The sequence below is a fragment of the Alligator sinensis genome, unplaced genomic scaffold (assembly GCF_000455745.1).
Source record: "Alligator sinensis unplaced genomic scaffold, ASM45574v1 scaffold701_1, whole genome shotgun sequence".
Lineage (NCBI taxonomy): Eukaryota > Metazoa > Chordata > Crocodylia > Alligatoridae > Alligator > Alligator sinensis.
The window spans coordinates 3865271-3883382 of record NW_005841915.1 but is presented as its reverse complement, the minus strand read 5'-3'; the positions used below and the strand labels follow the sequence as shown (position 1 = coordinate 3883382).

At 38.1% G+C, this 18112-nt stretch overlaps 1 protein-coding gene across 1 annotated transcript in view; it reads right to left on the bottom strand.

The window, feature by feature from the left end:
* The window catches only part of WDR7 (WD repeat domain 7), a 312876-nt gene that overhangs the window by 6664 nt on the left and 288100 nt on the right, over positions 1-18112 (bottom strand). The window lies entirely within an intron of this gene.

Genomic DNA, 18112 nt, shown 5'->3' with positions numbered 1-18112 from the left:
GATTATTGGTACTTTGTTGCGCGGGGGGAAGCAGGGGGGGGGGGGGGGGAAGGGGAGAGGGAGAAGGAATATAAGAAAATTCATTATTCAACACCATTATGATGTCATACAGATACTTTACGAGCATAGGCATCTACAGAAATATTATAGGTATGGATAAATATGGGTTATTGTTGTAAGTTAAAAACTAAATATGAACAAATGGCAAGTCTGTGAAACTGAAAACCACTGCAGTTTCAGTATTTAAGTTAGTAGATTTAGCACTAGTGAAAGGTAAGGCAGAGAGCACCTGGGAGGCAGAAAGTCATTCTTTATTTTGAGGTCAGGCACAGTATGGGCAGGTTACTACTGTATCATTGCACCCAAGTCCTGAATTAGGGATACTGAAGTAAAAGTCTGATCATCATTGTTGGTAATGTGAATTAGGGTGGTTTTACATGAACTTGTGAAAATGTGTCCATTTTCAGGTATTCTGAAAAAGTTTTGTCAGAGTGGGAATAAAAGGTGCAAACTTTGACCATTGCTGGCTTAATGAGAAGAAGAGGGAACTATACTTTTGTTCATTTTGCAGTAATACAGCCATCCTCTTAGGGTTCAGATTCAGAAGCTGCCTATACAGATACCTTGGGTAGAAAAATTCCAAGCATAAAGAATAGATCTACACTTGCCCAGCTTTGTCTCCTGGGGAGATGATCATCTCCCTAGACTTTGTAAATACAACAGAACCGGCGATTGAGGAACAAGACATTCTGCATGATGCTGTTCAGTTACACAATGAGTATTTCACACCAGAGCTCTTCCAGGCCTCATTTTCTTGCCCCTCTAATTCTGAATCTCATTCTTTTTCATTGAATCCCAGTGGAGTTTATCACCTGTAACGTGCTTATTTGCAAAGTACACTAAGTTCCTAGAGAGGGCCTATACATTTGCACATGTTATTTCCCAACTTTATCCCCCACAATACCTTTTGTTTTGTACATACAGCTAAAAAATATTCTCTCTGTCTGGACATAAAGGTACTATGCTACCAAAGAGAAAAAAAACAGTGTGGCAGCTAGCGCATGGAAACTGTGGATCCCTTGGACTATTCAGTTAAAATGTCTCCTGTCTAGTGCTGCGGTTTTCAGTAATAGCCACTGGTTAATGTTAGTTCGGAGATCAGCTGATAACTGCTTTAGCACAATCACATCTCATACTGGAATCATAGACTCCACCCTATTTGATTAGTATGTAAGGTTCAGCGACTGACTCTTAGAGAGGCACACATCATACCCGGTACATTTTCTATCACCTTGATACTGATTATTTACTGGGTAAGTGGCATTCTGTCAATTGGCAAACACTCGTAGAGATGCGGGGTGCGAGGAGCAAAGAAAGCCTTCTTTTCACTAAGCTTTGATTCTTTTTAGCCCAAAAAGAAAGAATGCCCAGATGGTGTTTCATTACTATGGGAGAAACAGCAATAGCAACATTAGGGAGAGAAATGGTAAACAGAACCCTCCCAAAATAGAGACTTCCAATATAACTCAGGCTGGAGCTACTTTCTCCTGATGATTCAAGGCAATCCTCCCCTCCCCAGGTCCTTAGTACTGCTGTTTTAAAAAACAACCAAAAAATGCCCTTTTCCTCATTAATGATGCTCTTTTTTCCACTCATGCTTTGGCTACTGAAGTTGGTTACCACAGCCCTTTAATGAGATATTTTCAGCAGAGAAGAGGGCGAGACCTCTGGTAGGATGGTGCACTTCACTCAGGGCACAGTTTTTATGGGTTTCAGCTGATCTTTCTACTCAGCAGAACAGTTGTGGAGTCTGTTTCTATTCAGGGCTTGTGCAGTCAGAATGGCTCAGAAACCTTCAAGGTATAATTCTTTTTAGTTATGGCTTCATGATTATGTACCACAATTAAACACATGTTAAGTAAAGAATCTGTAGAACAGAAGAGTTAATGCAAATTAAAATAAAATAAATTATAGGACAAGATACAATACAACAACAGGCAGCATCAATGTGTCTCATTTTAATGCTGGGCATTTATCATTACATGGGAGGAATATGCTTAAGCAAGAACAAATGACAAATTATATTTAAATTTAAAATATTATTATACAATTTATTAGTCATTACCGTGACAGCAATCACTCTTTTTGAAGCTTACAAACAATAAGCACACTCCCTTCTTTATTATGTAAAGAGCATTCAGTACTTGGAAGAACATTTCTATTCTAATTACAAATTCTAATTACTAATGAGAAAAAAACTCAAGACTGAATTGTCTAACAAGCCCTTAAAATGTATCTACAAAGTGTTAGCATGCATCACCTTGTACACAGAATGGCTTCCATTTGCACTTTGGATGGGAAATTGCTATTGCAAGATATTTTTTTCTTTCCATGTCTAAATGCCTTCTTTCATATCCAAAATGCACACGTATATTTTAAACATCACTCTTTATCAGCAAATCTCATGGAATCAGCAAATGAAAGCGAACTGACAGGACACAAACTGAAAATGTTCATTCTTCCAAGAAGACTGGCTGTTTCAGAACCATTAAATTGTTCATGTTCTCCAGACAAGTCTCCAACACCTAATCTCCACCAAGACCCTTAATTACCTGCAGGAGTAGGTCAGTGATACTTAGGGCGCAGACAGAAGTGACAATTTCTGCCCAATCTGGCCACAGAAAGAGGTTTCTAACCATGACCAAACACAAGTGCATGGCTGCAGACTACTTCCAAAAAGGTTGATTGGGTGAAAATCTGAACCCTTATCGCATGTGGGGTTAGATGAAGACGGTTCAAAGCAGAGCATTTTCTGTAACTTCTGTCTGCATGGTCTCTTAGCCTTGACCTGTTTTCAGAATGGGAGAGGGGAAAGGGAGTAGAGGGTGTTTGGTCTGAGGTTTTTTCAGCCCCTGCTGAACAGTGGGACAGGTAAATTGGAGACCCCTTGCCCCTGATGTAAGCAAGGAGCTGCACTTCTGTCCCTGAGTGTGCTGCAATCTCTACTTGACTTTGAAAAAGCAGAAAGAAGGGAGAATACCAAGGAAAGGAGACAAAGAACAGGGCAGGAACCAAATGGAACCCATTCTTGCTTTCTAACCAAATACTAGTTTCCTTATCACAGTTGCTTTTCACAGCGACAATTTAGTGGATCATGGGCTGTACCCCACTGTATTTGACCTGACCTGGGCCTATATTTCTGTATACCAAAATCTCATAGACTTTAATGAAAATTTTGGATGCTCAAGGAATGCAGGATCAAGCTTACAAGACAAAAGGTGCTACAGCTGTTCATAATCGTTGCTACTCATGGATTTAGAGGCACATGAGCAGTTTCTTGAATTTTGGCCTGTCTCCAGAAAAAGTACAGGAGCTGTAAATTCTACAAAATAATTCCATCGTTCTGACAAGGAATCTATTTTTGCATAAATAGGTTATTTACACGCTTAATTGTTCAAATGACAAGGAAAGATTATTTGATGTCTTAAGAATCTGTCATGTACATGGAAATGTTGGAAATCATCTTATAAACAGCCCAGCTAGACCAAGGAAGGCATTAGAAGCCATGAATGGATGAGAGCTTAGGTATATACATTTCACTTCTAAATATCTTGACACTTTCTTTTAAATGTGCTAATAGCTTCATAGCATGTAAAACTGAATTAAATTATTATGAACAAATCTCTTGCCAAATTTCAGTTTTTAAATCAAATGCAAGCCATTTGTCAAATGCAAGAACATAAATATATCTTTAACTGGAACACCTTTTCTTTTACAATAGTTACGTTAAAAAGTTAGTTTTAATTGCACGTCTAGGTGTTTACTTGACAGTTTGATAATTAAAGTAGAAGCACAGAGTGATTTGTTAAAAGGGAAGCAAACTTGTCAAAATAGCAAGGTTCTCATCATGGAACATTTTGCATGGACTATACTATATGCTTTTTTATATGGCAACTTTACAAGAATGCAATCTGATGTTTAATATTTGTAATATTTTAGTGGATTTAATACTAGTAAAAAACATTTCTGATCAACAGTATTTAGGACCTTCCAGAGTATGGATACAACTGTACCATGCACACAATACTATAATACACACCAAATTTCCATACTGATGTATTTGGACTCTGACTTGTACATCCCCTGAGGTAAGAAAGTATTTTAAAGCACAATGCTTATTCCACTGTGCTTCTCTACTGAGAGGGACATCAAGTAGATTAGTGCCAGTTGTAATGGTGGCTTTGTGAAGCAGACAAATGTTTAATACGAAGGAAAACTGAAACCACACGCTTACTTTCAATAGAACACTGAACGCAATAATCTTTTTGTTGAAACATGGCTTTTTGAAACATGCTGACCGTGCAAGCTGTTGAACACTTTCAGGAAGATACTGCCTCACTCAGAGTTGAGAACATTTCAGCCCAGATCCTATTCTGCCTTTAAGACATTTGAGTGGCACTTGCACAGCTTTTGGGGTCTAAGTTATTTAAAAGGATCCAATTCTAGTCCAGGCAGAAGCCACAAAACTGCTGGGACTCCTACATTCCTTACACATCTCCATAGTGGCCTGGAAAGAAATATCCCCAAGAATTTGGATTTGGTCTTCTGTATGTGTTGAAAAGCACTCCAAAATGGGCAAATAAGGTCTACCTCCACCCAGTTCCATCTGGGGCAGCACATAAAATTCTGCAAAAGTCCCTGAGTCCTTGGTTAAAAAAAAAGTTCATAGTATTTCTTTGATGCTGGATGTTAATGGTGGTTAAGGCGTTGCAGCTTTGTATTCTACACAGTGATTTTTTAAATTGCATAATACATAAAGCAGCATTGGGGTAAAAAACAGAATGAGTTTCCTTCCCCACAGAAGAACACCCTCCTACCTGGACTACAGAGTCAGGTTTCTCTGGTCTACTCTCATTCCTTTCCCCCCAGAGGGTCAGCTTCAACAGGCAGGATGAAGGCTGTCTTCAGCCCTGCCTAGTCCACAGCCTGCTGGTTAGGGCTCTCTTAGGAAACAGAAGTTGTGTGCTGACAGCTTCTGTGGCTGAGATGAGCTTAAAATTCAGGTCTCATGTCCGGGGGGAATACCCAGAGAAAAGATGGGCACTACAGCTAGTCCTTCCCCTCTAAATGGATATCAGTTCTGCTGTCAGTGAAGGGTAGTGGCCAATGACTTCTCTATGAGCTGGATGCCAACAGGGTGCTCTTCCTTTTAGCATGTCAGACTAAACTAGATCCTCACATAGCGAAGTGTGTAACAACTGAGATGCATGTGGCACATGGCATCTTCACAGGGCAAAATAATTTGCCTCTGGGAATTCACTAGGTTGCATATTGAGACACTTTGAGGCACAGATATCTTAGAGGTGGAATAGGGTCAGTTTTCAGAGGGAGATGTTATTTTGGGATGAAGAGAAGTTAAATCCTTAATGTCTGATAGATGGACTAGGATGTGGTCTTAAAGCCTCCTGAAGAGGTGGTTGGCACATTTCAGAATTATGCCATGAATTAGGTATATGCTGCACTATATAATAGCATTTATACAATCGGGATTCCACTTCTTATGCATGTCCACATGACATTACTCAGAAAACACTAGCAATGAAATAATGAAAAAAAATGCACATTCTAGGTATATTATACCTTGATGTGCTAGCACAATGTTTTTTAAAATACGTAAATACCTGCAAGAATTAACAAGAAAACAGACTAATTTTCAAATGCCCAGTAGTGGTAGTTTGTATCTCTTGGCAAAGGACATACTCATGTATGTTTTAGCTTCAGCTGCCCTTCTGAAAATGGGAAAGCTCTTGGGATACAACAAAGCTTGCAGCACTGTTCCTTTCCCACCGATCGACATAATCATTTACGTCCAATCTTGATTTAACTAGCAGCATGCAATTAAAATCTTTTGGGCCACTGCCAAAATAAATGTTAATTAAAAGTTCAAACCTTATGTAGCAGATGAAGTGGAAGGGCTTTTTTTCCCCTCCAAAAACAGAACACTCAACCATATTTTTTCATGTATATTTTAAGATACAGTTTCAGTTGTATACTACATAGCTGAGCAGGCTCTTGGCAAGAGGGTTACAAATTTGAGATCTTTATACACAACTGCAATTTTTTTTCCTGGTAACTATGAATATTTTAACAGTTACTAATTTGCTTATTTCTAATAGAAGTCATAAAAAAGTTTGTTCTTAAAGATAGTTTTACAGGAGTATATATATATATATATATATATATATAAAAAAAATAAAATATTATATACATGTTATTATATTATATACAAAATTACATATAAATGTGGCATAATGGATACCATGGTAAGACTGTTCCATACACAACAAGGGAAGATACAAGGAGGGAGGGAAACATTTGCAGAAAGAGCTGGGATAAATTAGTCACAGGCAAAAAAAAAGATCGAAAAAGTAAGGAGAGGTAAAAAGTTGTGACAGGACTTGAATGATAGGGCAAGAAATCCTGAAGCTGATGAACCAAAGCAAGGGCAGGCAGTGAAGGCACAAGTTACACAATCAGATAAATAGGCAAGAAAGATGTTTTTGGTAGTTTCCTTTTTTGGGGGCAAATGGAGTCAGATGGCTATTCAGGAAGCCCAGGAAAGAGTTTGCAGTAAGGAAGATTTTGGATTAAAGTTGGACTATTTTAGATAGAATGAGAACTGTCAAATGTGCTGGAAAGAAGAAGCAGGAAGACTCAAATAGATCCTGGGGACTCAAGAAAAGAGAGGATAACACTGAAGGCAACTCCAACCAGCACCCCAACGAGCTTTTTCCAAGTGTAGATGCTTAGTGAAAGCCAATTAAAACAAATTAACAAGACCAACTGAGACTGAGCACCCTTTAACTTCCATGGAAGTCACAGACATTCAGCACTTCTGCAGGTAAGGTCACTGAAGGCTGGCCCTGAACCTGTGAAGCGAATGGGATCACTGACCATAGAATCAAGTTTCTAACTGGTTAAAAACAATATATGCATTGCAAAATTTGGAGACACGTTTAGCATAAGGGCCTACACCAATTTTAAAATATGTCTTTTGTCTAGACAAATGCAATTAAGATGCTACTTTGAGAAATGAACAACCAATTCAAACTGGTTTCTGATGAAGAAACGTGGGCACGTCTACACGAGACGCTATACTGCACAATATCAGAGAGTGGTGGCTGGCAGCAGGCAGCTGCCTGGGGCAGGGGACAGTGTCCCAGCCCCTGGCCTGACCTCAGAGTGGGGTCGGGATAGCAGGTAGCTGCTCAGGGCAGGGGTGTGGGGCTGGGAGGCAGCTGCCACGGAGGCAGGACAGCTCTCCCCAAATCTTGAAGCCCTGGCCCAACCCTGGTGCCCCCTGCCAGCCTGGGGCTTGTCCCCTGGATCTCCCCTTGGCTGCCGTAGGGCAGCACAGCAAGGTAGGATTAGCCCAGAACTGAACTGCTCCAGACAGGTACACATGTAGATGTGCTGCCAGGGAAAGCTTACTGCACAGCATTTTACTGTACCATAAGCTTCTAGCAAATTAATAGCACATATAGACCCACTCAGTATTATTATTGCTTACACTCTGTGCCCAGTTTAAACTTCACAGTGCTTTAAATTGCAACATTATCAAGCACCCCCTGTTCAAAACTAGGTCTGTCAGAGGTGTAACAACTGTAGTTAGAATGACTTGCATGTGAGTAGCTGACGACTGATAGTCAGAGTTTACAACAGATTGCATTACAATAGGAAGCAAGATATACTGCTGCTACAAGAGGGCTTATATTAAGAATCTATTATAAAAAATTCTTAATGTATATCATGTATGAGATGTGTCAGTTTAAGCAAACCCCTGTGTCTTTAATGTAATCACTACTGCTTAATGATAAGGAAAACTAAAAGGCCAATTAATTATAGAACTCAATACTTAGACCATCAAACTCTTTAGCACTTAACAAGCAATTAATATTTGTCAATGAAAAAGGTTTTGGTAATACAAAGGTGAAAATCAATAGCATTACCACACTTGTTGCACTCTTTAACCACTGACAATTTATCCAAATAACTACAATCCCTAAGAGAGCCAAATTGCTTTGATGTTTTAATTTATGGACTTTTCTAGCTGATGTTAATCCTTTAAAACAGAGATTTACCTTTTCTGTGCGTTATTCAATGGGCACTTGGCAATGTTCACCCTTTTATTAACTTGTCAGATAAATAAGCATATCACAAAATCCATATAGCTCAATCAACAGCATTCTGTTTGAACCAATGCACTTTGTTTTTAAGCTTGGATGGCTAGCAAGGCATTTTATTACTATGCTAAAAGCTGCATGGAAGGATGGGAATCACATTACAAAATCACATTTAGTTTTTTATTCTTGGTAGTTTAGCTTAGTTTACTAGTCTTTTATATATTTATGGTCATATTTAGTTTATTATTTTTAACCCTGCTTTTTGGGTTACTTATACATTTGGATCTTTGCTGTTCTGAAGTAGTAAATGAATTGAAAGCAAAACATCTAACATACGCACAATATAACTGTGGCACTGGTACGGGGCTATATTTTATTTTGAACAGGAGATACGGTGGGACAAAGCACAGCTGTTTGTAGTATTCTTCTGCCCTACCAACTGTTTTTTAATGGGGGATGGTCCTGGGAGACTATTTGACTTCTGCACCTGCCACTGTTGCTATTCTGTGGCATACAATATACTAAAGCTAAGAACAACATATTTCAAGGACCAGTATTTATCAGACTCTAAGCTGGGGTGAATTGTTTGGTCAAATGTGAATCACTTTGTTAAATATTGTGTATCACTTCATACATATTATAACTTTTTTTGATAATCAACTAAAATAAGTATTTTAATTAACTAATGCACCATTGCAGAACTGTATTAATATTTTTACGACCTCTGCCACCAGCATGATCAAAATTCCCAGTATTCCCAAAATTCTGTGGGTAACTTAACAAGAGGTAAATGAAAATATTTCTTTTCAAGGATAGCTACGTGCTCAGATCCATCCCACAGAAGTATTATACCTCAATATATTAAAAGGGGAGAAACTGAATTTGAAATGTTCTACCAATGTGCTTTGATCAAATATCAAGCAAAAAGAGATTCTACAGGCACAAGCCACGGAGAAGACACTGTCTCCTACTTGTAACTTGGAAAGTTAAAAAGATGCCATACTCTGTACAACTAGGCAGAGGTCGAGAAAGTCAGTTCTCTTGATAGACTGGCTATTTGAACTTTCAAAATTAGAAGACTTTGAAGCTCTTGGAGATTAACAACTACTGCGGATTAACAATGATTTTAATAAAAGGCAATTCAGCTGTCATGTTACCAGGTTCTATATCAGCAGCAACCTACAACTCTTTTTCATTAGTATCCCTAAACAAAATAAAATTTGAGTACTGTAGCCTAGCTCATGATGGTCATTATCTCAAAGCCAATGCCTGGAAGAGTGCAACACAAACTCTTGACATTTTGCTGACAATAAAAGACACTTGACCATCACTGAAACCTCAGCTTGTAGACACAGCATAGCTCAATTTGTGGCTAGAAAAACAGCAAAAACCCTGTCCTTTCTTCCCACCCCCACCATCAGTAGGTAACAGGAGTCATCAAAAAAGAAAGATCCACTAGATCAGTGGCTCTCACCCTTTTCCAACTTGAGGCACCTCCTCACTGGATTCAAGGCACCACTTCATAACTTTTGTGAATTGAGTGACACCTAATTTAAAAAACTAATTGATATATTACAATGCTTACCTCCTTTCCGAGAGGCTGGGCAGTAGGGGTGGCGGTGGAGGCAGGGACAAGCCTGCGCCTATGCTTATCTCCTCATACCTTACGGCACCCCAGGGTACCCCAGCACCCTGGCTGATAATCACTGCTTTAGATCAATGATTTTCAACCTTCTACATATTGTGATTTTATGTTAATATATGAGTATTTGGGGGCTTCTCCCTCCCATCTAGGCATACAGAGAAACTGAATATAGGTGACCCACTCATACCTGTGTGTAATCCTCCTTAGAGGTTTCTGCTCAAGACCCCATGTCTCAAATATTCCTCACAAACAGAGCCAAACAATCTCAAAGGCTTCTACTGGCAACCTCCCGTTGTCAAGGTAAAGTGCAGAGATTTTTTTCATATGCAGAACCCCGACCTGGGAGCTGGGCGTCAAAATCAATTCTTGGAATTATACTGAAAGTGCCAGATGGAGCCCAAGTACAATATTCTCCTGTTGGGAACTACTGTTAAATAAGTAAACAGATGTAGTTAGTGCTAGTTGAAGTCTGAGCCACTATCAGGAGTAGCCTCACATAGAGGGTTTGGTCTAATCCAAGGGTGTCAAACTCATTGGACCTGCTGGGCTGGATCCTAGACTGCAGAGCTCCCTGTGGGCTAGATCTGGATGTGGTGGTGACAACAGGGGTTAAAGTAGCTGTTTGTACCCCGCCCCTGACATGCATCTTCAAAAACACTCCATACCCCAGATTTTGGCAGGAGGCCTCACTCCCACTCATTCTGCCCCCAAATTTCCAGCCCCTCTGCAAGCCCTGGTCAGGCAACATGGCTCTGTGGGTTAAATCTGGCCTGTGGGCTGTATGTTTGACACTCTTGTTCTGATCCAACTGGACGTAATGGTAGTGGCTAGGGACAGAAGTTACACATAAACCAGTTTAAGTGATCAGAAACTGGTTTAAACCTGCAACAGAACAGAAGTTAAGTGCACATTAACCAGTTTCAAAATGACTGAACCTGATTTAAGATAAACCTGGTTGAATGTAGTATCAGACTTAACCGATTTGGGCCAAACCAGTTTAGGGAACTTCTGTACCAGACCCCTTCCTGGTTCAAGATAAATCACAGTCCCCCGGCATCCCAACATGCTTTCCACTCCTGGGCTGTGTTGTCTGATCCTGAGAGCAAGGCTGGCCCCGCCCCTCTGCTCTCTAGCTCCAGCAACGAGGGCTGGCTGACAAGGGGGTGAGGTGTGGGGCAAGCCTGACTGGGGATGCAGCCCAGTCTTTGGGGAACTGCCCCCTCAGGCAAACCCTGGCTGTGGTCTGGGGTCAGGGAGAGAGATTAAACACCCCTTCCCTTGCTCAAATTCACTGCTGGTTGCAACTGTGGAGTACAAATCCCAGAGGCACCTGGAAGCAGGAAGACATGATGAGCAACCCTGCAGAGTCCCACTACTATAATTCTGGACTGCAAATCCCAGAGACCTCAGGGGGCAGTAGGGAGAGGAAGCGAACACAGCCAGAGAGCTATGCTCTAGTGCCCCCACCCCCCAGCTTCTGGCCTGAGCCACTGCAGGCAATGTGGCTGCATTTCCTGAATCAAAGGTAAATGTCTGTTCACTTGTTTCAGTTTAATCTGTGCAATTTAGGCTAACCTGCAAAGACTGAATCAATTAATCCTCAGGTTTTTTGTCTGTCTGTACCTAGCCACTAGTGATGGTGAAGCTTGCTTTCAATAGATACAACTTCTCATTCAGTTGACAACGAAAAGAATATTTGTTGCTAAAACTCCTATTTGGACATCAGGGAGCAATCCAGGATCTAGTCAGATCCTTTGATGACTAAAACAGAGACTTATGAGAATGTCAACAGCTTAATGAAACCACTATATCCAAATGGCCTCACTATCTCTAACAGCCTCACACAGAAATTACTGTTCATGTGTGTCCTTGTAAGTGTACACATCCAGTTACAAACATGTATGATGTAGATCAGTGTTTCTCAACCCGTGGGTCGTGACCCAAAAGGAGGCCACAAGAATATATGAAAGGTCACTAACAAACTTTAAAAATGGATCAACAAATTTAAAAAATGGATTCTTCTTTAAAGGAGATGGATTTTCCCTTGCAGGCTGTGCAGGGCTGCTTCAGCATAGCTGTTTAAACTACTATGGTGAACTTAAGAGATTCCACAAATCATCAAAGCTTGAGCAATGGTGAAAAGTACAGGAAGCCATCTATAGTTCTGTTTCCATAGCACTCCTGTACTGTTTTGTAGCACACTGCATCCATTTCATTCCACAATTGTCTGTCATCTTATATTTATAAAAAAAATGGCCAATTTGCTAATTTCAGAATACATAATTTAATTAACTGGTAATTGAGATCTCTATAAATGCTTATGATCTATATCAACAATTGACTGGTATATATCAAGATCTACAAAAGATGATAGGAAGCAATCAATTTCCCATTATATCACTGACCTTTGATTTCAAAGAGTAGATTGCTATAGCTGTCTCTCATATATATATTAACCCACAGTCTAAAGATGTTTATGATCCAAAAATTTTTGTTCTTTAGAGATTACTGTTGTCAATATCCATGTATTAAAACACACCAACATAAACAATTTGTTGCTTTCTAAATGCAGCAGCACTAACCTCACTCACTTGGAGGGTTTAAATATTAACAGGTTTTTTTACATACAAAAATATTTAAAGTACAATACATAGGTATGCTGGATTCTCAGTGAGGCAAAGCTTGAAATTTTTTGAGTTCCAGCCTTCTATATATTTGTTTATTTTGTTTTCTTTGCCATTTTATTATTCCTTACGACTAAAAAAAAAAAGAATAGTTAAGAGCTAAGGTTCCTATTTTTAATGGCATCAAGGACGTCCTGAAGGATTCATTAAAAAAAACCCAAGTTTATCTCAAATCCGACTAAAAATATTTTTGGATAGCATTCTAGTACAAAGGGTTGGCCACAAGTGGCACTTCTTGTATTATCATAATGGCTGAATTGAAAAATAAAATTATAACTTTAATCTTTGATGGCCTACTTCTCATTGAAATATGGAAAAGCCCTCTTTTCCCCATTCTACCTCTTTTTGTCATGTTACTCACAATAACAATTGCCTGTTTTTCTTCTGTAGTCTAGATTCTATAAACATATATACAATCTGCAGATCAGCGTCCATCCATGTACATTGCTGTAGGTAAACAACAATCTGGAATAATCAAATGTGATGGCTTTGCTAAGAAAGCTCATTTTCTATATCGATTGTATTAATATCTTCTGGTCTTGCTCCTCTTCAAAACAAACAACTCCCCCCCCACCCCCCAACCTATCCAAAGCATCAAATTTTCTAACACTATTTTATGCTCTTACCTGCATATTTTATAGCATGAAGCTATCCAGATATGTTTATATCAAATTAAACACGTTTCTGGTGTTTAAAAGGTGTTTAAAGTTTTTTTTCCATTTTCACACCAAAAATATTTTTCCAAGATGGTTTTTCCCAATATTTAAATGTGATTTAATATATATATTCAAAATCCTTATTTTGAAAATATATATGTTCTATTACTTTGAAAGTTTTCAAATAAAAGCCAGTCACAAATCTAAAGTTATTTTAAATAATTAAATGCATAAGTTTGCTCAAATAATTCAGGGAACTGCAATAAGATGAAATCCAGTACTAGGAAAGAAGAAAAAAAGTTGTATTTTTAAATTTTCTGTCGTCCAAATGGTTTCTCAATAATAACAGGATAAAGTCAAAGCAAGTGTATTATATATTTTTAAAACTGAATACAATATATGACAACTTTTAATCCTCCAATAATATAATTTTGCATCAACCATTACAATTAATTAGTATTAAAATGTGAATCGCATGATTTGATAGCCAGAATACAATGAGAGCGCAAAGTGACCTTGAACAGCAGTGTATAAAAATACATTTATCACTGAAATGGCATGCTGGCTGTCAGTCAATATATGCCTCTCATTTGTTAGGAAGTCCTCCTGCTGTGATTCCCTCATTACAATTTGCTTTTACTTCCTGGGCAAATGACAACCAGAAAATGAGGCAGCTTCTTTCTTGACCAAACTTAATCCAGAAAAAATTAGATGACAGCTGCAGCCATCCAAGTGTTACAGGGTGTTTTACAAAATATTTCTAAAATATATCGCTATATATCCCTAAATGCTACATGATGCCAAATAGGATAACCAATGAACTAGTCTTATATTCTCTAAGACCATCACATATTAACTTATACACGTGGATCTGCAAAAATCAATCCAGTCGATTTTTCACACATGCTGATGTTTACAAACATATGATTTACATTCACATTTTAGGGAACATACTGTTCTTTTCAGTTTAAGATAGTTCAGATGACACTATCGAAATTCATACGGCAATTAACTCTTCCCCCATACATATAGAACAGATATTCCCAAATGACAGCATTTGTTTTTCCTCTTGTATGCTCAGTTCTATCTTGTCTATCTACGATTTTTTTTAATACTTTACCAACAACATAGAATCTGAACACTGGTATGCGTTAGATAACTGACTCTTACTGCTCAAGTTTAATCTGTGCAGTGCAAATTAAAGCTTTAAAAGAATTACTGAAAGCTGACAGGCTAAATGCTATGCTATAGTTTACAGGTCACATCTTAATTCTTTTCCTAACGGTGCAGTGTGTAGAGGCCAGGAAGACAGAAGAAAAAGCAATCTCCAGCAGGATTTTAATTTTAAAGGAAAAAAATGTCATACCATAGAAACTTTATATATACATATATTTATAAAAATAAAGTTGGTTCATTAATATCTGGACACAGCATATTATCAAAAACAAAGTAAACAGGTGAATTTAGAAGATGCATAAACCTCCCAACAACCTGCATCCTGCAACTTTTGAATTTACATGCACTAACTGCTAGAAAGCACTGACAGTATTTATTCTTGTATGAGAAATCCCATAAGTTTGATGCTCAATAGATGGGATGAAGTTTGGATTGACATCTTTGCTCTACAGAGCACGTTATGTGAAGAAAAACCTTTGAACATTTTCCAAAATGCACAATGTGGAATCAAAACATCATCCATTATCAAGACTACATTTAACCAACTTTCAACATGCAAATCAAACCCTTAATGGGAACAGTCACATAATTACTAGAAAATTAGAACGCATTAAATAATATTAGCACACTAATATAATGTGGTATAAAGCACATTAAGAAATGATCTTACTAAGTATTGCAGAAAACAAATAAAAAGTTACATTATTCTATCCAGACAAAGCGCTATCAGCTTTTCGTCTTTTCTTTCTTTGGTTATTTGCCTAATTAAGTTCTAGTTTGGAAGACCACATTTTTAGTTAATTAAACAATAAGATACTTAGGAGTAAAACTTCTCCTAGAACTATTCTATTTCTCTTGTTTAGAATAACTTTGATAAGGTGCAAAAAAGCAAAACTCACTTTTTGCTCTAGAGCCCGCTGAATGTTATTACTCTTGTGGTACACACAGTTTGCTGCAGCGCTAGATCAGCAATATGACATGGCTCACCAGTTATGCATTACCAATATAAGATAGATACTTAAAAAGAATACAATAACAAGAGTTCAGACATGTAAACCACACCCATACACTCAAGTACATTTTGACATGAATCGTACAAACCCCTTTTCCACAAAGGGAAAACGTTCCTCCAAAAAGCAAAACAAATTTGTAATTTACTTACCTTAAAAAGTTACAATTCACTGATGAAATCTGATCAGAAACATAGATTAAGAATTTAGATTCATGGATTAGATTTAAAATAGGGAGATAACATGAAAAGTAAACTTCTGTCATTAAACAAACTTCAGGATGAGATATGTCAACACTTTTGTTCTAAGTTATGATGCAAGACCAAAATCCTTTTACAAAAGAAAAAATCAAAATGTTCCAGTTTGTTTTTAGATGTGTTTTAAAAAAAAATGAAAACAGGAAGTACTTCTGTATCTAGATATCACGTAGTTTATCGTATCAAACGTGGACATCATAAAATTACAGTACAATCCTTTCAGCTGAGGCACTAACATGGAGAGTTTATCATTCCATATCAACAGCTCTCCTGATTAATAGGAATGCCTATTACAAAATAAAGACTGATTAGATTTAATACAAAATAATACTGCATTAAAATAGAGATCTTACTGTATATCAATATGCCATTTCTTTTTTTCCTTTTAGATTCCTTGTTTACAATACGGGCATTATACAAATATATACAAGGTTAAAAGCGTTTCCTTTGTTTCATCTGTCTTATTTCATTTAATCTCTGTTTGATAAATCATGTATCTAAGGCCTGGAGCTTACAACTGTACACCTCTATAAAAAGGGGCTACTCATTAGGAAAGACAGGAGAACTCTGGCTATAATCCATACATACCTCTTAGCCTTCACCACTGCCCAAACCTGTTTCTATAGATCAAATTTTTGCTAAGGCCTTCTATTTAAAATAGGAGGCATTGCACTGCCCTCTGCAACCTGCTTCTTAAAGCAAATGACTCTCTCAAATAATAGATAAAAAAAGCTCTGAGTGTTGTATTTATATATTTAAATTATCCATGGTTATGATACCATTTAGACTACGGGGAAGTCTTATTGGCTAATGTTTATTCTGGGCTGTGTCAGTACAGATCACACCGTGACATCAGTGGGACTAAATCACTTGACTGAATTAGGAAGAATTTCTCCTAAAACATTTTTGTTGGTGTTCCAATGAGTCTTCTCCCCAACTTTACTCAGAAAAGGTTGAAAGAAAAACTGTAGGGTACACAGTTAAAATACAGTGTCATAAATGTGTGTTGAGCACTTGAGGGTATTTAACCTTTGGCTTCATGGACTTCAATAGTGGGAAATCTGCACAAATCCACAGCACTCCCCAGTGACCTGGGACTTTAAACAAAAGCATTTGCTAACACATATGGGGCAGACAGCGCCAGCAAATGAGCTCTCTCTGCCAGCATATTAGGGTTTGTCCTTCAGAGGCATTTTGTGCCTAAGATAAAACGCTATGTTAATTTTATGGAAGCAAGTGACTATTCATACTTCTCCTCTACTCAGTCTCTAATTAACTTCAGCCAGATTCCCAAACCTTTAATAAGCCTTAGTCAAAGTCTAAACTTTTGCTCTTAGTCAAAGTCTAAGCTTTTGCTTTTAGTGAAAGACTAAGCTTTTGCTGACTCTGCTTCCATCCACTTCACCCCTCAGCCACAAGTTTCTAGAACTAGAAGTGTTATTGTTGAGATGGTCAGAACCACCACAGAGATTTGGCATTCCAATTCCTATTAATTTTAAGCACCTTTGAGGAAAAAAAAAAAATCTTAATTTCAACAAACAATCTTGCAAAAAGTTACTCGCATGTGCTTGCTTGCTTATGCCTGTTTACAGCGCCACTTAAGCTTTAGATAGAAAACTGAAAGCAGCTGCTTACAGTTTTACCGTTATTCATATTGCTTTGTCTATTCCAAGCTGCAAGTCTAGCAGAGATGTGTAACTGCCTGGAAACAGCGGTTAAAGTTAAATGTGACTACGCGTGAAAATAAGCATAGGTACATGAGCATTTCTTTGCACAATTAAGCCCTGGAATTGCTGCCAGATACTAGGACTGGGAGTACCATCAGTGAATCAGAAGCTGATAGGGTGTTCAGGGTCTATTGGTAAATTGCTACCCAACATCTAATGAACCCTGCTGGGACAGTGCACCACCATGTTGTCTCAGCAGAAGGGTTTTAAGAGTGACAGTGCACCTGTAAGCATATAATGACCATTTCTTTCTTCCTTCTCAGATGAGATATTTCTTTATTTCTGCTTTTTCTGAGCTTTGTCTTTATTTCTAGTCAACTATGACAACAAGAACAAATGAAGACGGTGAGTGCACACTGACATGCCATAAAATATATATTTTTTGTATCGAGAGAGGTGCTCATGTCAACATAATGACTACATGGCTGGGTACAAGTGCTGGCCCACATCACAAAATCCTCTAGACAAGGATTGTCCTGAAAAGGGAGACTTACCTTCTTTAGAAATCTCTCTCTCAAGTTGCAATTCATTATTTCAATTTGAAAACGCGTGAGATGCAAATTTTCCATGTTTTCTAAATTGCTCCTATTTCAAGTTGACACTACCTTCTAAAACCAGTGAAAACTCTCATATTACAACACTGATGTAATCACACATCACAAACTGCAGCTCTTTAAAGAGCGAAGCGTAGTGAGCAATACATAGGCCGAGAATTTACAGCACAGAAGCTCTGTACTAACTCGACATGTGGAGCTCTGCATGTGGATGCCCTTC